The sequence below is a fragment of the Ceratotherium simum genome, chromosome 27 (assembly GCF_057802395.1).
Source record: "Ceratotherium simum simum isolate JZ-2026a chromosome 27, ASM5780239v1, whole genome shotgun sequence".
Taxonomy (NCBI): Eukaryota; Metazoa; Chordata; class Mammalia; order Perissodactyla; family Rhinocerotidae; genus Ceratotherium; species Ceratotherium simum.
Genome location: NC_141926.1, coordinates 19,345,463 through 19,367,055, shown reverse-complemented (window position 1 = coordinate 19,367,055; position 21,593 = coordinate 19,345,463). Strand labels below are relative to the sequence as shown.

Sequence of the window (21,593 nt, the reverse complement as noted above, 5' to 3'; positions counted from 1 at the left end):
TTCTGTAACCCCTGAACTTGAGTAAAGACTTATTAAAGACTATGTGCTATGAGCAATTAAAGAGTTGCTTCCATGCTGGGCCCACGTGTGAAGTATTTATAATCTTTACACAAGATAATATACCGATCCTGATGTCATTTAAAACATTTATATTTTGTTTATCATGGATTTTTTGCATTCATTTAAAAAATATTGCATTGAAATATTATTTACCTCAATTTTTGTGTTTTTTTTTTGGTGCCTCTGTAAATTTTGCACCTTAGTATCAATTCTGATTCTTTCAACTCTAAAATTCCAAGGTCTGTTTTATGAGGAGACAGGGACTTTTAAGTTTCCAAGTCCACAGAAAATGAAAGAAGAGATGTAACAATAAGATTTTTATATCACAGTAGGAAAAAGCTTAACAAAACACATAAAGGTATTTCATGCCTCTAAGAGCTGTCAGAATATATATAAAAACTTTCTCAGTAAATGATACTCAACATTGGGTGTGGAAGAAAGCAGAGAGAAGAGAGGAAAAGCTACAGCCTTTGGAGTGGCGATGGCAGTCTAGATGTGACAACCGCGTCAACAAATCACTGGCAGCATGAAATTCTTGGCTTAAAACTGTGCTTTTTGATATGATGTATTTATGCTTATTTTTGGATACAGTACTAGGGCAAGTTGAAAATATTTCGACCCACACTTGGGATAAATCATTACTGTGGCAATATTATGCCACATTCACAGCATCTTCTTGAGTTTAGAAGAATATAAGAATTAAAATTAAATATCTAGAGGACTTCTGGTTCCAGCTCTGATGTGTAAAGCCCTTGAAATTCGTTACTCCTGTCCTCACAGTAAGAAAAAGCTGAACAAACGGAAAATATATGACTTTTCTTGGACCCGTCAGACAGTTGAAGTTACAGGATGAAGTACTGCCTGAAATCTGGAGAGACAAGTGAATTCGAAGAGTCATAGCCAATATCCACTCAACTGCAACAGAAGACGGTGGAGCTATAAACTGGTAGAAACACTTAACTAGTAATTTAAGGCTGCTGTGGACTAGCTTAAGAGTTAAAAACTCTTGGGACCCAGTCTAAGGGGGACTTCCACTCTGTCATCGGTTTTATCTCCAGGAATCCCATCAGATTCTCCTGATGAAGAGTCAAGAAAGATCGGGCTGGCCCCGTGGCTTAGCAGTTAAGTGCGCGCGCTCCACTACTAGCGACCTGGGTTCCGATCCCGGGTGCGCACCGACGCACCGCTTCTCCGGCCATGCTGAGGCCCCATCCCACATACAGCAACTAGAAGGATGTACAACTATGACACACAACTATCTACTGGAGCTTTGGGGGGGAAAAAAAAAAGGAGGAGGATTGGCAATAGATGTTAGCTCAGAGCCGGTCTTCCTCAGCAAAACGAGGAGGATTAGCATGGATGTTAGCTCAGGGCTGATCTTCCTCACACACACACACAAAAAAGAAAGATCCCCTCCTGGCTCTGGTAGAGACAGAGTAAGAGTAGCCCTTATGAAACATGCCCAGAGTGATCTCCATGACAAAGGAGAACTCTTCGGTGGAAAAGACTTTACCAGAGCCTTGTCTCAACTGAGGAAGGGCATTTCTCCCACTCCAACCCCCTCTAGCCTTCTTACTTAAGGAGGGCAAGGTAAGAAACCCTTGTGAAAGTCATAGCCCAGGGACACAGGCCCGCAGAAATACTGGGATTTAATCATAAGATTACAGAATGCTTCTCTTCCCCCACGCCTTCCCGCCATACCAACAGTGCTCCGATGTAACAGCGGATTGCTGTCATAATGTTTTTGTATCCCTAGGGGTTCCTTTTGATTTCTTTCTTAGAAAATAAAGAGCTGCAAGCTGCAGACTCTATCTGAGGAGTTCTTAAGAAAGCCCAAAGTCAACAGGGGAGACAAAAACAAGGATACTAGAGAAATCTGAAGATTTTGACACCTACAGTTACAGTAAATTTTAAACACAGCCCAATGTCTTGTCAGATTGACATAAAAACTCCCTCTAAAGCCCTATAACCTCAGCTCCTATTACCTGATACATCATGTCTAGCTTTCAGCAAAAAAATTTCCAGACACGCTGCAAGGAACAAAAGAAAAGAAAAGAGAAGAAAAACATAAAGCCTGAAAGACAAAGCAAGCATCAGAACCAGACTCAGATATGACACAAATTTGGGAATTATCAGACAGGAAATCTAAGATAACCATGATTAATATATCAAGGACTCTAGTGGAAAAAGTAGACAGCATGCAATGACAGGTGGAAAATGTAAGCAAAAAGATGAAAACTCTAAGAAAAAATCAAAAGTAAATGCTAGAAATTAAAAATACTGTGACAGAAATGCAGAATGGTGGCCTTATTGATGGATTGCATTTGGCAGAGAAAAGAATCAGTGAGCTTGAAGATTCAAGAGAAACTTTCCAAAATGAAATGCAGAGAGAAAAAAGTATGAACACAATGGAACAGAACATCCAACAAGTGTGGAACAATTTCAAAAGGTAGAAGTTACCCATAGTCCCATAATTAAAATACCAGAAGGAGAAGAAAGAGAATGAGGCAGGAGAAATATTTGAATTAGTTATAGCTGAGAATTTCCCAAAATTAATGACAGACACAAAACCACAGATCTAGGAAGCTTAGAGAACCTCAGCTAGATAAATACCAGAACATCTACACATAAAGATATTATATTCAAACTACAGAAAACCAAAGACAAAGAGAAAATCTTGAAAGAAACATGATAAAAAAAAAAAAATTCCTAACCTATGGAGGAACAAAGATAAGAATTACAGTGGAAAAAGAAAACATGCAAGCAAGAAGAGAACGGAGTGAAATATTTGAAGTATTTAGAGAAAACCCTTCACTAACCTAGAATTCTTTATCCTACAAAGTTATCCTTTAAAAATAAAGGAGAAATAAAGACTTTCTCAGACAAATAAAAATTGAGGGGATTCAATGCCGGCGGACAAGCACTACAAGAAATGTTTAAAGAAGTTCTTCAAGGAGAAGGAAAATGATATAGGTCAGATTCACATGAAGAAAGGAAGAGTCTTGGAGAAGAAATAAATGAAATAAAATATTTTATTTTTCTTATTCTTAATTAAGCTAAAAGAAAGTCTTATAAGTAGTAATAATAATGATGTTTTGGGCGATTATATGGATAAGTGAAATGAATGACAGAAATGTCATAAGGGATGAGAGGGAGGAATTGGGAATACTCTGTTATAAAGTATCTGCACTATATGTGAGGTAGTATAGTGTTATCTGAAGATCAACTTAGATCAGTTAAAAATATATATTGCGAACTCTAGAGCAACCACAAAACAATAGAAGTATAATTGATATGTTAAGAAAGGAGGCAAAATGGAATCATATAAAATACCCAATTAAAACCAAAGAAGGCAGAAAAAGATGGAAAAAGAAAGAACAAAAGCAACAAACAGAAAATAGTTACAAACATGGTAGATATTAATCCAAGTATATCAATCGTTACTTTAAATGGGAATGGTCTAAATGCATGAATTAAAAGACAAACATTGTCAAAGTGGATTAAAAAACAAGACTCAGTTATATGTTGTCCACAAGAAACTCATGTTAAATATAAAGACTCAGATTAAAAGTAAAGGGATGGAGAAGAATATACCATGGTAACATTAATTTTTTGAAAAGATGGAGTAGCTATGTTAATTTCAGACAAAACAGACCTCAGAGGAAGGAAAATTATCAGAGACAGAGAGGGGCATTACATAAAGATAAAGGAGTTGACTGTCCAAGAAGACAAAATAATCTTTAACATTTATGCACCTAGCAACAGAGCATCAAAATACATGTGAGAAAACAGACCTGCAAAGAGAAATAGACAAATCCACTATTGTAATTGGAGACTTCAACACTCCCTTCTTTGAGTAATTGATAGTTTAAGCAGGCAGAAAATCAGTAAGGATATAGTTGATCTGAACAGCATCATCAATTGATGGATCTAATGATGGATCTAATCGATGGATCCATCTAATCGATGAATCTAATTGACAGTTACAGAACTCTTCATCCAAAACAGCAGAATACACATTCTTCTCAAGCTTACATGAAATATATACCAAGATAGACCATGGAACACACCTGAACAAATTTCAAAAAAGTAGAAATCATACAAAACATATTCTCAGATCATAATGGAGTTAAGTTAGAAATAAACAACAGAAAGATAGTTGGAAAATCCCCAAATGTTTGGAAATTAAGCAACACATTCCTAAATAACTCATGGGTCAAAGATGAAGTCTCAAGACATACTAAAATGTTTTGAACTAAATGAAAATGAAAACACAACTTATCAAAATTCATGGAGTGCAGTGAAAGCAGTTATTAGAGGAAAATTTATAGCATTAAGTCCATATATTAGAAAAGAAGAAAGATCTAAAGTCAATAGTCTAAGCTCCTACCTTAGGAAACTAGATAAAGAAGAGCTATTTAAGGCTAAAGCAAGCAGAAAAATAAAATATACAGCAGAAATCATTGAAATTGAAAGTAGGAAATCAACAGGGAAAATGAATAAAGCTATTTGAATGAAAAGTTGAACTTTAGTTAATAACATTGTGTCACTACTGGTTCAATAGTTGTGACAAATGTGCTATACTAATTAATGTAAGATGTTAATAATAGGGAAAACTGGGTGTGGGGTATCTGGAACTCTTTGAATACTCTGTAATGTCTTTCCAATTTTCTGTAAATCCAAAACTGTTATAAAAATGAAGTTTATTTTTTAAAAGAAATTAAATATCTGGCTTGAGAAGGTGACCTCATTACTAAGCAAGTTGGCAGAACCTGCTTTTTTAAAGAAGTGTGACAATGACACTAAATTATATATATATTTGGGATGGCTCAGATCAGACCTGGTGAAGGCTCAGGCAAGGCATATTTTGGGTTCCGTGAGTACAAAATCATCTAAGATCTCTAAGCACTTACCTCCCATCCCTTTCCAAATGGGGCAAGATATAAATAAATCTATAGCTTTTAAAAGATCACATGTAAAGGTACACAAAGGCAAGGACACAGAGAAAAGATGGAAAGGTTATCTCTGGAAATAGCATTTAAAAAGTGTACGTTCAGCATGACCAGACACTTGCAAAAACTGCTTAGGTTAACAAGAGCTGGTTTTTTTAAAAAGTAATCTTGAAAGAAGGATAAGAGAAACATGGACCACATAAAATCGGCTTTAGAAAAGATGAGATATTGTATTGATATATCTTCCTGTTTGGGCTTCTAGAAACAGAAACACCCCAATTAACAGTGGCTTAAACAAGAAAGAAAGCTTATTTCATTCTCATATCAAATTTGGAGGCAGATTGACCAGAGCTTGGTTTCCTCATCTGTAAAATCGATGACAGCAGTACCTGATTCATGGGCTGTTGAGATTATCCTCCTCATCATTTTAACTGTTACTCAGACTTTGCATGGGGAATGGATTGGGCATAAATGTGAGGGACAAAAGCAAGTTTCATGTCTGGGGACAGAACTTAACTCTGAGTGGGACTGGGTTTATATCCCTGTTCTGTGTCCTGGGATACTGGTTAAGGGTTGAGAGCAATATAGTTTGGGAGGTGATTCTAGAAGTTACCACAAGTGCCCCCTGGGGCTAGTGCAGAGGGCAGACTACTGATTAATTTTCCTATTTCAGCTTCATCTTTCTTACAATTTGTGGTATATCTTTGAGATTCGTCAGGCAACTGGATGTATATCAGTCTTGGTTTTCAGTGTATTATGAGTTTTCACCATTGTCAGAGATTTTTTTTGTTTTTTTAATTTTATTTATTTTATTTTTTCCCCCCAAAGCCCCAGTGGATAGTTGTATGTCGTAGCTGCACATCCTTCTAGTTGCTGTATGCGGGACTCGGCCTCAGGATGAACGGAGAAGTGGTGCCTCGATGCGCACCCGGGATCCGAACCCGGGCCACCAGCATCGCAGCGTGCACACTTAACCACCAAGCCACAGGGCCGGCCCATTGTCAGAGATTTTTAAAGCAAAGTTTTGCTGTGGCTGCATTAAGAATTGCTCTCCAGATGGCCGTTTCAATTTGAAGTTCATTTCTAAAACTTCTAAAAGGATGCCTTGCTATAGCTACTAAAGGGCTCCTAACACTGTAAAATTTGTTGATATGCTGTCTACGTTTCTTAATCTTCTGTCTAATGAACATTGGGATAAGTGCCCCTCCCTTGATGCCAAGTCAGAGAGCATTTGAATAGAGAATAATATGTAGGAGTTTTAGTAGGTCACATCCAAGGGGTCTTGAGAAGTGGGAAACAACAGATGAGTTCAGGAAACAAAATTCATGACCAGTATCCACCAGCTAAAGCTAAGTTACATCAGATAGGACTGCTTTTCTTAGGCAGGAAGATAACAGCCCATGTGTTTTCAGATATCTGGTTTACATTGCATATACCACTTGCTTTGAAATGTTATTTTCATATTCACACATCTTCATATTTTCTTATTCTGATAGCATCCCTGTCCTAGTTTCTGATGTGTTATTGGTCAAAGAGCATTGACATCACACAAGTGTAGGCCAGAAATCATCTTCGCTTTACAGGTAAGGAAATGCATGGAAAGAAGTTCACAAGTTTACACTGTGAATCAGTGGCAGAGACAGCATCTGGTCTAGATCTACCTGGCTCCAAACCCAGTGCTTTCTCTCTCACAACATACTTCCTTCCCATCCTTCCTCCTTGCTATATTTTGGCTTTCAATATAAGAGGTTATGAGTTTCACCATTCCTCTTTATGTTCAGCAAGCAATTTTATAGCATTCTTTACACAACTAGCAATTCTATAGTTAAAAACAGGGATGCTAAAAAAAATCTATAAAGGCTCTCCTAAGAGAATGGAGCTTAGGATGTTCATTTACAAAGCTCTCTCAGACAGTATGTATGTTGTATGTATGTGTTTGTGTGTATATATAGACTCATATGCACACACACAGTATCCACAAAACTCTCTTTGAAAAAAAGTACCAAAGTTCTTTTTAATTGGCAACATATAGAAACATACAGCTTATTGCTTATAAAAGTAATAAAACTCTTAAACCCATACAGGAAAATGAAAGAGTTTAAGATTATATCACCTTTTTGATAATTGGGATCAATAGCCATGCAATGATTTTATTCAACATTCCACGTCTTCCGTTACTTGAGTAGTAACTTTGTTACCAAACCAAGTGGGCTCACCTCCTGGTAAGTTAAATAAGACTCTACACCAGCGGAAGTTGTCTGACAAAGTAAAGTATATTTGCAGCAAATAGGAAGCGATGAGGAATCATTTCCAAAGTCACAGCGTCGCCGAAAAAGGAAGCAGGAAATTTTATTTGGTTGGGGAATGAATATTCAAAAGAGAGAGGTGGGTATTCGCTTGCACAGGCTCAGTTGGAAAACATGCTTCCACATAATGAGGGCTAAGCTCCTCCTGGAGACATCTTTCCATTAAAATTAAGGCAAAGGTCATGGGCGTAGCTCTTGCAGTGAGGCTTGGTCAGTTTCAGGATGGCTGGTGGTTACATCTCCTTGACATACAAAAGGAAAAGAAACAACTTGGAAAAGCAGTTAATTGCTTCCAAACCCACCCTTGAGTTTCTGGAGGCACCTAGTCAGTGACAAATTGTCTAATATGTTTAAACTAAACTCTCATACCATCACCATCATTGATACGCTAATAAGATGGAAATCAGTATAATGATCTCCAGCCTGAAAATTCCTTAAAGATAAGGCTCTGAGTTATGTGCAAGCCATTTCTATTTTATTAATGTTTTAAAATTTAGAATCTTAACATTTCTAAATTTAATGTTAAGAAACGCACACTTGAAAAGCTTCCACTTCAGCATGAATTTTGTTGAAGAAAATGTCAGGGGCATCATATCCACAGAGAATTAAAACAGCATGAAGCTAAAACTAAAAATATGTTTTTAGAAAAAAATTATTCCCTGTGGCATAGATTTTTTTCTCCCCATAACCAATTGCTATACGGAAATTAGATTCCCCTCCGTTCTCCTAGTAACCCCCAAGGAATAAGATCATCCTTCCAACAAGGATGGAATTAGGAAAGAAAAAGTCACTCTTTGACTTCTGATGTTCTATTTTTCTGCTGGTTTCTATACCTGCCATTACTAGTTTGGCAAAATATTTGCCCTTTGAGGTTTTAATTTTCCTTATCGGTTGTTGCAATTCTTGAGAAAGTGAAAAGACTATGAGTCTGACATAAATTTGGGAAAAGTCCCAGTTTTCACAAAGAAAAAAATCACAAGATACTTAATAAAATGCTTAGTGGGCTGTTTCTATAGAAAAGATTCTATATAGAATCTTTTAAAATACCACCTATTAGGCACTGAACACAGGGTTGTTACAAACTCTTATTTATCAGAGCACATGGTTACTATGCTTTGCATCACTTTTGAAAAACTACAATAAAATATTCCAACCATTAAAACCATATTTTTCCTTTTAAGTCTTTTGATCCCAAATTAACACAGAATCTCCACTCAAGTGAGAGTTAACTTCACTCTTTGGAACATTCCTTCTGTTCCGAACACATAGCAGTGGTAGATATAGTATCAAATGGAAAAATAAAAAGACAGTTATGCTCAAAAACAAAATAAAGATCCACATAGACTAGGAACCAGCAGGAGGTGAGCGAGCTGAAGACCCAGGACTGTGGTTCTGGAACCCGGCAGAGAGAGCTGGGAGTTTGGCTCTGATAAGGTAAATTGCTCCACGAAAGACAGAGGCCAGTGTTAGCTCACTGTTGGAGCAGAGGCTTGTGTGGATCCTCTGCCTCTGAAATATAATTCAGAATTTCTGCTGCTGACAGCTGCTTGACACTAGGGCTTCTGTGACACTGCAGACCTGAAGAGCGAGGACACAGACTCATGAGCGGGAGCCGCCTAGCGGCTCAGCGACTGAACTGCAGTGTTTCCAGTGGCAGATCCCCGCTGTGGATTCGTTCTGCACTGGGGCTCTGGAGAGTGAGTGGAAGCAATGACCAAACCACCGGACAGTGTGGAGTGAGCACGCCAAGAGGGTGAAAAACAGAAACAAAAACAACACCCAAAGAGCCTGCAAACCAAATATTTAGAATGCATCTAGAAATATAATGCCAAGAACGACAACTGGCAAAATCATGAAGTAAATGCGGTTCAGATAAATTAAACATAACAGGACTATCTGAAAAGAAGACTGTAAAATAAATATTTTAAGACACAAAGATAAAATACAGGGAAATATCTTCCTCAGGAAAAAAAAAGTAAAAGAGAAAATATTAGGAAACAAAATAGGCATAAAGGAGCCAAGAATGGGTGGATATGAAATATAACTAATTACAAATATTAGAAATGAACAATGTAGTCATAAATATACCTTAAGAAATGAGATAAACTATTGGACATAATGGAAGAAAAAAATTAGTTAATAAAAATATTTACCCAGAAATAGTGATTAGATTGAAAGCCTTCCCCATATCCCTGTTGGATAAAGAAAGAGAAAGAAAACAGAGGGAAAGGGGAAGAAATTGTATTTAAAGATTAGTGGAGGCTTTCCCAGAATTGATTCCAAACATAAGTTTTTACATTAAAAGGGTAGTCTAAGTACTGAGGAAGATGAATAAAAATAAAGCCAAACAAGATATGTTATAGTAAAATTCTCTCAGAAAGTTTAAAAGCTACCAGGGAGAAAGATAGATTACCATATATTGGTGACTGAAGAGTTATTCTCTCAAAATAGATGCATAGAGACAGTGGAATAGTATCTTAAATGTCCTAAAGGCAAATAATGATCAACCTAGAGTTTTATATTCAGAAAATGATGAATATACTAAGACTAAGAATTTACCACATACATCTTATCAATTAAAAAAAGAAAACTGCTAAAGGATGTACTACAGGAGGAAGAAAATTAAACACAGAGAAAAGGCATTGGGATACAAGAAATAACTGTAAGGATGGAAACAGATATAATAGTTTGGTGAGAGTAATACTGACTATAAAAATAAAATTATACCTCTAAGCAACAAGAAAATGAAAGGGCAGGAAAGAAGAAATAAGGAAACAAATAAAAAGAGTGGTGAGCAGGGGACAAAAAGCAAAGAAAGAAAGAAAATAAGAAAGTAGAAACAATTCCAGCTGTATAAATAGCAACTCTAAAGATAAACTGATTAAACTCACCTTTTTAAATGACTGAAATTATCAGATTGGCTAAAGAAACAAAATCTAGCTGTATTTTGCTTGCAAGAAGCATACTTTAGAAATTTAAAACAAAGGGAAGTATAGTTATGCAAGATGTGAACATTGAGGGAGGCTGAGTGAAGCAGGCATGGGACCTCCCTGTACATTTTTTGTGTTGTTGCAAATTTCTGTGAATATGTAGTTATTCCAAAGTAAAAAGTTATATGAAAAACAAAAAGAATGGAGGAAAGATATACTATTCAAATATCAACTAAAAGCAAGGGGTGTAGCAAAAAAAATTAAAAGTAAGACCAAAAAAATTAATAGGGATAAGAAGATCAATTCCTAATGATTGAAAGAATAATCCACTGAGAAAATACAATATTTATGATAATATATAATATACTACATATAATATATCTATATATCATAATATAATATGTATGACAAAACCCAGAATTGTGTGAAGGAAAGTCTGATAGAATTACCAGGAGAGATGGATGAATCACAATCATAATGATAGATTTTAATATATCTCTATCAGAATGTAATAAATTAGACCAAAAATTAGTAAGGATCAGAAAATTTACAAAATAAACCACCTTTATCTAATAGATATCTAGAACTCTGCCTCCAACAAATAGACATTATACACTTTAAGAGTACATTACAAAACGTATGCAGGACATTTCAAAAATTAACCACACACTAGATCACTAAGAAATTTCAGCAATTGTCAAAGAATCAACATGATACAGACCATGTGCTCTCATCATAATGCAATTAAATGAGAAATCAGCAATAAAATCACTTTTTAAAATATCCATATGGCTACAATCCTAAAAATTTACTCCAAAAGAATTCCCAAAAGGGGATTATAAAATACTTAAAACTGAATGATAAAGTATGGTATATCAAAATATGTGGAATTCAATTATCCACATTTAGAAGTAAATTTATAACTTTAAATGCATTCATTTAAAAAAAAAACAAGAAATATTGAAAAGAAATGAATTGTTATCTCAAGAGCTGGATAAATAAATAAGGTAAGTATAAGTAAAGAAATAAAGGCAGGAATAGAAATGAATGAGCTATATTGGGGCCGGCCCAGTGGTGCAAGCGGTTAAGTGCACGTGCACCGCTGCGGCTGCCCGGGGTTCTCTGGTTCGGATCCCGCGCGCGCACCGACGCACTGCTTGGCAAGCCATGCTGTGGCGGCATCCCATATAAACTGGAGGAAGATGGGCACGGATGTTAGCCCAGGGCCAGTCTTCCTCAGCAAAAAAAAAAGAGGAGGATTGGCAGATGTTAGCACAGGGCTGATCTCCTCACACACAAAAAAAAGAGAAATGAATGAGCTATAAAACGAGAAATGATTGAGTCAAAAAACTAGAGCTGGATCAAGTTAAAAGAGAGAGAGAACAAATAAAAATATAAGGAATTTAGAAATCATGAGTGGGTAATTTTATACCAATAAATTTGAAAAATTAAGCAACGTTTGTAATTATCCAGAAAAAACATGCATTAAAATTAGCTCAAGAAAAATAGAAAAACTCAAAAATTGGTAAGCATTTTAAGTTCCCTGATTATCAAAGCCTCCCCTGCTAGGTATTTAAATGATGTCAAATATGAGTCTCAAGTCAAAGGTCACAATGGCAGATGCTGAGAGTTGCAGGTAGTTGTTCGAGACTCAGACATTTCAGGCATTGGTAATTCTGTGTAGTTTGTTCCCCAGGGGAGAAGTAGAGATAGTTTGTTTAAAGATGGTTAATCTCTAATTTATCCTGGGGAGTCCAGCTTGTTATAAATAATACTGGAACAAGCATTTTTTGGTAAATAATCTTTGTCTGCAGTATTGATTACCTCCTTAGGGAGAGACCCTCAGCTGTGGAATTTCTGGGTCAAAAGTTTAGCATTCTTCACCCAAATGGACTCACTGGTACAGAAAAGACCATCCCAGACATCAGCTCCCAGCACTACACAGGGGTAGTGACCCCAAGGTTACATGGAGCGAGAACGGGTTGGCTCTCAGGACCAATCCTGCCATGCTGCACATCCTTGCTCGCTCAGTCACTGCCTGGAGAACGAACTTCTTCAGTCACCTTTACGTCTAGCCAGGTCACATAGTTTATTGTCTGAACCTGGACATATACTAAATTGCATGTCAGGACGACAGGTATAAACTGGGACAGTCTTGGGAAAACTAGGGATGGATCATCGCCCTAATCATGACCCACACTGTCCAGAACATCCCCCCCCATAAATTTAACTTGATCCTCTACACCCCTCATCCTCACCCGTATCCAGAGTTTTCATTGTGCCCTCCAGGTCTGCAATCAGCAGATCCTCATACATTCAGTCTCTTTGATGAATGTTTCTTTCACTTCCTGAACTCACCTGAAACCTGGCTCTCCCTGTGAATACTCTTCTCCCTTCAAATCTCTCAAGTGGTGGCTGTTTTTGTTGTTTTTACTCCTTGTATCTCAAGGTGAGAATATGAGACTCAAAAGTTTCCTCTTTGCTTCTCATTGACATTTCCAAACCATTTCTCTACTTTTCTTGGAGGGGGTGCGGGCATGGGGATGGGTTTCACATATGAGGTTTAGGCTACCTGAAAACCTTCCTCCTCTTTATGAGGTCATCTGGTTACATATCTGTCTTTCCTCCTCATGCCTTGGAAGTCAACTCCTGGCTGTCAACATTTATCTCCACATCAATTCCTGTCATAATGACAAGCAACTTCAACTATCAACATGACTCATCAGATATTTGATGATATTATGTAGCTATTGTTAGTTGTTTTAAATGTGATAACATAGCGTGGATATATTTTTAAAAAGAGTCCTTATTTTTTATGGGTGTGTTCTTATATATTTACAGATATAAAGATGTGGTGTCTGGATTTGCTTCCAATGATAAAAGAAGATTGACCATGAGTTCCAATTAGCCTAGAAACAAGATCTAGACTAGCACTTCTCAAACTGAAATTTGCATATAAATAATCTGAAAGTCTCATTAAAATAAGTGAAAAAACAACCTACAGGATGGAAGGAAACATTTGCAAGTCGTATATCTAATAAGGGGCTAATATCCAGAATATATAAAGAACTCTTTCGACTCAGCAACAACAACAAAAATAACCCAACTAAAAGATGAATGAAGGAGTTGAATAGACATTCCTCCAAAGAAGATATACAAATGGCCAAAAAACCCATGAAAAGATACTCCACATCAGTAATCATTAGGGAAATACAAATCAAAACCACAATGAGATACCACCTCATACCCATTAGGATGGCTACTATTAAAAAACCAGTGGAAATAACATCTTGATGAAGATGTGGAGAAATTGAAACTCTTGAGCACTGTTGCTGGGAATGTAAAATGGTACAGCCACTATGGAAAATGGTATGGTGGTTCTTCAAAAAATTAAAAATATTGTTACTGTATGATCTAGCAATTCCACTTCTGGGCATATAGTCAAAAGAATTGAAATCAAGGTCTTGAAGAGATATTTGTACATCCATGTTCTTAGCAGCATTATTTACAATAGCCAAAAAGTAGAAGCTACCTAAGTGTCCATCAACGGATGGATATATAAACAAAATGTGATATATACATACAATGGAATATTATTCAGTCTTAAAAATGAAGAAAACATGGATGAAACTTGAGGACTTTATGCTAAGTGAAATAAGCCACATGCAACTTATGTGAGGTACATGGAGTAGTCAAATTTGTGGAGACAGAAAGTAGAATCGTGGTTGCCAAGGGCTGGGGTGGGGAGGGGAAGTAAACAGTTGTTTAATGGATAAAGAGTTTCAGTTTTGCAAAATGAAAGTTCTGGAGATTAGTTGCACGACAATGTGAATGTACTACTACTACTGAACTGCGCACTTAAAAATGGTTAATATGGTAAATTGTATGTTATGTGTATTTTACCACAATTAAAAATAAAGAAAAAATGTCAAAAATAATATGGTATAACCACTTTGGAAAACAATTTGGAACTTTCCTATAAAGTTAAACATACACTTGACATAAGACCTGGAAATGCCACTGCTACACTTTTACCCAAGAGAAATGAAAACATTTCTTCAAGATGAGTTGTACACGAATGTTCACACCAGCCTGATTAATAGCCCCAAAGTAGAAAAGGCCCAGGTATCCATCAACAAGTAAATGGATCAACCACTTGTGATACTCACACAAATGGAATACTTTTTAGCAATAAAAAGGAATGTGAACTATTGATACACAAAACATGGATGAATTTTTAAAACATCATGCTGAATGAAGGAAGTCAGAACAAAAGAGTATTTACTATATGATTCCATTTATATGAATTTCTAGACCAGCAAAACTAATCTAAAATGGTGGAAAGCAGATCAGGCCAGAAGAGTAGGACAGAAAATTGACTGCAAAGGGCATGAGACACTGCTGAGGGTGATGGAAATGTTCGTTATCTGAATTGTGTTGGTGGCCATATCTGCATTTAGTGTTGGAGGAAGCAAGCAATGCTCTTTCTCCAACAAGTATGTGAAACCTGAATTCCCAGATTCTGATAGAGCCCATGAGAGACAGTAAGAACTTTGCTTCCATTTTCTTCTCCTAAATGCTTGGTTTTCTGTAAGAATATTGATTTGTTCCCTGACATTTTCAGTTAGGTACTTTGAAGAACTCCCACTGAAGCGATTCACAAATGTGAAACTGCAGGGTTTGTGTGTGGTCTTCCTGGGTACTATGTACTGACATTGACCCTGAATCATGTGTAATGGTCCAGCATGATGCTGATGTTCTCAGTAATCCTCATGTTTGTTATCCCTTGACTTCCCATCAGCTCCAATCCTTGGATCCCTGTCTCTGTCTTCAATCCAACGTCTGAGGCCAGAGTAACACAGAGGCTGACATAACTCACCACTAAATCCGAGTCCATTGAAAATTCCCGTTGCCTGGATTAAAGTTCATCTTTCTGCATCTCAGAAAAAAATTTTAATTCATCTTCTCTGATTCCCACCACGATCCATGTGGTGGTCTTGCCAGGCATCCTCTCTCTCCCCCTTCCCACAACTCATCTTTCTGGCAGTGACTGTGCTTCAAACGTTACTGAGAAGATGAGGCGGTGAAATGTGACTGCCTCATTTACACTAGTTCAATCCTTCCCTTTTTTGTGTTTCTGCAGTTCCAGCTTTGCCAGCGGCCTAGCTCTGGGTAGAGACCCCTTTCTCTGTGTTCACTCCCGGTGCCATAGTTACAGTGGGGGCCATTCCATATATACGCCGGTCATTGTCATCAAGGCTTTCATCCCCTTTAAGAAAAAATCTTACTCCGTACAAAGATATTTCAGAACTTTTACACAAAGCCACTGCTCCATTTACCAATTGTACCTATTATGACAATTGTCCAATTTGCCTGCCCACCAACAACATGTGAGAGGGAGTTTCACTGCACCCAACACTGCTGTATTCGTCAGTTCAGGCTGCTACAACAGAATCCCATAGACTGGGTAGCTTATAAACAACAGAAATTTATGTCTCATGGTTCTGGAGGCTGGAAGTCCGTGGTCAGGGTGCCTGCATGGTTGGGTTCTGGGAGGACCCTCTTCTGGGTTGCAGACTGCCAACTTTTCATTGTGTCTTCACATATTGGAAAAAAGGTGAGAGAGCTCTCTGGGGTCCCTTTTATAAGGGCACAAATCCCGTTTGCAAAGAATCCACCGTCATGACCTAATCACCTCCCAAACAACCCATCTCCTAATACCATCATGTTGGGGGTAAGGATTTCGACATATGAATTTTGAGGGAACACAAACATTCAGTCCATTGCAAGTACTCAGAAATGCAATAAAGCATAGTGGTTAAGAGCATGGGCAGGGAGCCAGACTATTGGGTTTGGAGCCTGGCCCAGCCAATTACTAGCCACATGACCTTGGTTAAATTACTTATATTTCTGTGTCTCAGTTTTCTCATCTGTAAAACGGGGATAATAATAGTACCTACTAATGTTGACTTGTTGCGAGGATGAACTGACTGGCAGATGTAAAACGCTTAGAATAGTGCTATATAATAGTATGTAATATGTAATATAATGCTATGTTGTATATGATAATATATAATGGTGCTTAATAATTGCAATATACACATTAAATCTGTGCCTGTTGATAGGTGATAATGGTTTCTGTTGTGGGTGTCTTTGACAATTAATAATGTAAAATATTTATTCATATGTTTTAGGTCAATTTTTTTCTTTTGGGAAATGCTAGTTCAAGTCTTTCACCAAATTGCCATGGCCCATTAATATTTTCTCATTGATTTTAGAGCTCTTGATGAACTAAGGCTGTTAACTGTTTCTATTATTCTTCATTTTATTATTTGAAAACATCTTTTTAGTCTGTTATTTGTCTTTCAATTTGTTTATAGCATCTTATATCTTTTTTTTCTTCTATGCCTAGAAAATTCTTCCCCATTATTATATCAAAGTTTTTTATTTTCTATATTTTCTTCTTCCCCTCACCCCCAATCTGAAATCTATTTTTTCAACTAATATAAAGTGCTTTGAGCTCTTTGGAGGAGAGTACCAGTCTCAGGGAAGCTTGTTATTCATTTTGGGAGCTGTTTAATAAATAACAGTAATGTTTCTTTTTTTTTTTTTAATTTTTATTTATTTATTTATTTATTTTTTCCCCCAAAGCCCCAGTAGATAGTTGTATGTCATAGTTGCACATCCTTCTAGTTGCTGTATGTGGGACGCGGCCTCAGCATGGCCAGAGAAACGGTGCGTCTGTGCGCGCCTGGGATTCGAACCAGGGCCGCCAGCAGCAGAGCGCATGCACCTAACCGCTAAGCGACGGGGCCGGCCCTCATAACGGTAATCTTTCTAAAGAGATAACTTGAACTACACCTGTAAATCAAAGGGTTTGTCATCCAGTCTCCTTAAAGAATGAGGATATTACTAGAAAAGTACCATAATCGTCTGAAAAAGATGTCCATTTGAAAAGCTACATATAGTGAATGTTAAAAAAGAAGCCTGCTTCTTACAATTTTATGTATTCTTACAGTTCTATGTAGACTTCCTTTGGGAAATCAGCCTTCAAGAATTGTTGCTGTTGGTACCTTTGCTTCTCTTGCCATTTGTAAAGCTAAGTTGAGTGGCATCTGTGTGGTGTCTAATCTCTCTTTCTGACAAAAGCTTCCTCATTACCTACCTGGCCCTATTGCAGACCAGTGCCTGGAGACAGCCGTGTTATACACCATTTCTCTAGAGTCCTGCTATAGGTTATCTCTAGGAAGTAATGAAAATCTAGACTGTTCTCAGTGGGCAGGCCTCAGACCTGCAGCCCCCTGCCTTGAGCCCTCAGCAGCTGGCAGTGGAGGAAAAGCCATTATCCAAGAAGTCTGGAAGGAGTTCATTTCTACTCAGGATCATTGACTTTTGGAAGATTTACTGGAGTTAGCCAAGATGTTTTTATCTGAAAATCATTTCTGTCTTATAATTCTGCTTCCTAAAGACTCTAAAAATAGCAAAAACTGACAAATCATGTTTTTGTTGTGGTCTGCTTTCCTTTAATCGGCTAAAGAATATTTTTGGCTCCCCATGAGACTGTATCTTTGCAGCTGTGTCCTTCAGTGCCGTTTCATCTCGGTGTTTTGGGTATTCTTCTGGCCTTTGATAGGGAATCTGATTCTTAAGCTGCTTTATCATGACAGGTGTTCATTTCGCCCAGGACTTAGGTTACGTGAATGTCAGGCAGAAACTCTGCTCTCACCAAAGAGAAACGTTGGAGTAGAATAAGAATGAGGCAAGTCATCTCGCCAGGTCCTTTTTAATAAAAGGATTCTTTTATGTTAATGTGAGTTTGGTGACCTTGAGGGTGACATGAGTGCAGCATAGATTATTCAGAGGTTACCTTGGTTTTCAAATTAATAATCAGTTTGTTAAGGAAGCACATCCAAAGGCCTAGTTCTTAGTAATCTCTAGATTACAAATCTTATCTTTCTACTCACAGGTCTAGCGAATTTAAACAATCACTCTTAAGGGGGTGTAATGGGTAGAATAGTGTCCCTCCCCCCAAAATTCATGTCCATCTGGAACCTCAGAATGTGACCTTATTTGGAAATGGGATCTTCACAGGTGAAATTTATGAAAGGATAAAGATGAGATCATACTGGATTAGGGCAGGCCCTAAATACAGTGCAAGTGCCTGTACAGAGACAGAAAAGAATGCACAGAGAGAGGCCCGTGTGAAGACGGAGGCAGAGATTACAGTGATGCTGCCACAAGCCCAGGAAAGCCAGGAGTCATCAGAAGCTGGAAGAGGCGGGGAAGGATTCTCTCCTAGAAACTTCAGAGGGAATGTGGCCCTGTTGAAAGCTTTATTTCAGGCTTCTAGCCTCCAGAATTGGGAGACAATACATTTCTGTTTTTTTTTTTCTTTTTTTGCTGAGGAAGATTTGCCCTGAGCTCACATCTGTTGCCAGTCTTCCTCTATTTTGTATGTGGGTTGCCACCACAGCACAGCCACCGCCGAGTGGTGTAGGTCCATGCCCGGGAACTGAACCCAGGGCCGCCGAAGCGGAGTGCGCCGAACTTAACCACTAGGCCACGGGACTTAACCACTAGGTCACGGGGCTAGCCCTAAATTTTTGTTATTTTAAGCCACCCAGTTTGTGCTGATTTGTTACAAGAGCCCTAGACTCTAATAGGGGGGTTTAATCCTTCGTTTCATTTACAAACATAAACTCCTTTTAACAATTTAAACTACAGTTTAAATATTTGATTATCTTTTTAAATACTTCAATTATCTGACAAACAAAACCTCCAAAGTGCTTAAATTCTTATAACTCTAATAAATAAAATTTGTTAATATGATATATCCTAGATCCTCTCATAACTTCAATGTCATAAGCTTAGTAAGAATTTTTCTCATTCTTTTCCATTAAAATCATGAGTTCAGATCAATTCATCAATTATATGATTTAAGTTGAAATCACAAGTCTGAACTCTTTCTGTAATAGGCCAAATTCTCTTAAGCATGACAAGTTTGTAAGTACCAAATACTATATATATTTTTCTTCAGCACAATACAAAAAAATAGTAATACTATGGGCTTGAATCTCTTAAACATTTCTGGACTTAATTCTAAAATTTTCCAGAAAATAACTGGTTGAGATGGCATAACAAGCAGAAATATTGGCCAGGATGCTGACTGGTTTGATTCTTTCGCAATCCTAATTGCTAGGCCAAGCTTTTTTACAGTCACTATATCACGTTTCCAAAGTTAGAGAACGAGGTTGTCATTTCCCTGGTGTATTAGGCGGGATTTCCAGAGAAACTTATTGTGAAGAACTGGCTCACACGATTATGGAGGCTGAGAAGTCTCACGACCTGCTATCTGCAAGCTGGAGACCCAGGGAAGAAGGTGCTGTAGCTGATTGTGAGTCTGAAGGCTTGAGTACCAAGGGAGCTGATAGAGTAGGTCTCAGTCCAAGGGCGGAGAAGACCAATGTCTCAGCTCAAACAGTCACGCAGAAAAGGGGCAAATTCCCCCTTCCTCTGCCTTTTGTCTATCTAGGGCCCTCAACGAATTGGAGGATGCCCACCCACACTGGGGAAGGCAATCTGCTTTACTGAGTCGACTGATTCAAATTCTAATCTCATCAGGAAACACTCTCATAGACACATCCAGAAATACTGTTTAACCAACTATCTGAGCATCTCTGATCCAGGCAAGTTGACACAAAAGGTTAACCATCATACCTGAGTTTGCCTGACATCATTACTTCTTTCTTCCATCTACTAATAAAAAATTGCTACCTGTACTCAGGATACTATTTCACTTGATTGGATTTTACATTTCTTTGGTGTTTAACATATTTAAACATTTTCACAGATAGGTCTAAACACTTTGAACTTGAGAGCATTCTGCATCCTCTTCATATTTTTTTATCTTGTATGGTCACAGCTCCTACTAGATACTAAAATGATGTCTAATTGGATACTGGATATTCCCTCATGGTCTTGTTGGCTCATGTGGTCTCAACATCTAAGATCATTCTAGTGTCATTTGTAGTGAATGGCATTTGGAAAGGTTCAGAAGCAACAGACTTTAGAAGATGCTATGGAAGGATCTAAAGTAAAGGACTAGGACATGGGTATCAGCACAACAGCTGTCAGTGATGAAAGGGTAAAACCAAGAAAATGCACTTTGAGAACTTCCTTGTGATGTGATGGGGATGGGAACAGAACTCACACTTCCTCTCAAGGCCAATAATAAGATAGAATTCACATAAACCTCAAGATTATGTTTCGGTAATTCACTGTAACTGAGATGACCAGCCAGGCCCATGATAATATAATCGGCTTTTCTCAAAATAGAGTAGGGTTGGGTCATGTGATGAATGTATGATTGCATAGTCATATGCCCAGACCCTTCCTCTGTGCCTCCACCATAGTCTTTGGCACAGATGGAGTGACATCACGTTAATTACCCTAACTTTCTGGCTTATTCACTCACCTGGCTACTCACTGCCTCACCCTCCTGCCTCCATCCTTCTCACACAATCTCCCCCAGCTCTGGACCAAGACCACTCTTTTCCTTGGCTCTGGCATCCTGGCTGAAGGTGGATGCCCAGTCCCCAGAGGATGCTACCTCACACCTGCCCTGAGGAAGAACATGGCTGTCTTGCCAGAAAGTTCCTTGTGTTTTCTTTTCAGTCATTGCTCTTTCTCTGGTCTTCCACACAGAAGTGAGTATGCCTCTCTTCCCACTTCAGGGCTCCATTTTATCGTCTGAGCCCCAGAGCAGTGTGGCCTATAGTGCACATCTCTTAAAATACCTGCTGGAAATCACTCACTTCAGTAGCAGTTCTACAGGGGATCAGACATATTCCCGGGACTGGCATGGAGAACTGTGATCCTCTTATTTCTGTCTCCTCAGGGCTTCTGTCTTTGATCCAAGCGACTATGCCCCAAACATCATTGTCACAGACCAGGCCTGTGTGCCCCACTCAGCCAGTCTTAGCCAGAGCCACCTAAACTCTAGTGATGTAGATTTAGGAAAATATTTTAAAAATATATGATTACCCAATGACTACTAAAATTAGTGAGTGAAAGTTTAAAGTGAAACTAGATATTTGCATAGTCTCAAAGTGTCTCCTTCCAAATATTTATTAATTATAATAAGAAAAATAGTAACTTTATAGTAGAGAGACCTGGCAGATACCACCTTAACCAAGTGATCAAGGTAACATCACCAGCAATAAGATATTTCAACATACTATACCACCTGATATGATGCAATGAGAAAGGCAGGTCACCACCGTGGTATGCTTCCCTAAAATGTGTAACCTCAATCTCATCATGAGAAAATATCAGACAAACTGAAA

The 21,593-nt window shown here is 37.9% G+C and overlaps 1 long non-coding RNA gene across 1 annotated transcript in view; it reads right to left on the bottom strand.

Moving 5' to 3' along the window:
- Nucleotides 1–7,266: 7,266 nt before the first annotated feature.
- LOC147913439 (uncharacterized) overlaps nt 7,267–21,593 on the bottom strand; it is a 47,686-nt gene continuing 33,359 nt past the window's right edge. The window contains exon 3 of the long non-coding RNA XR_015548719.1: nt 7,267–7,560. This is a non-coding gene — a long non-coding RNA (uncharacterized LOC147913439). The remainder of the gene's footprint in view (nt 7,561–21,593) is intronic.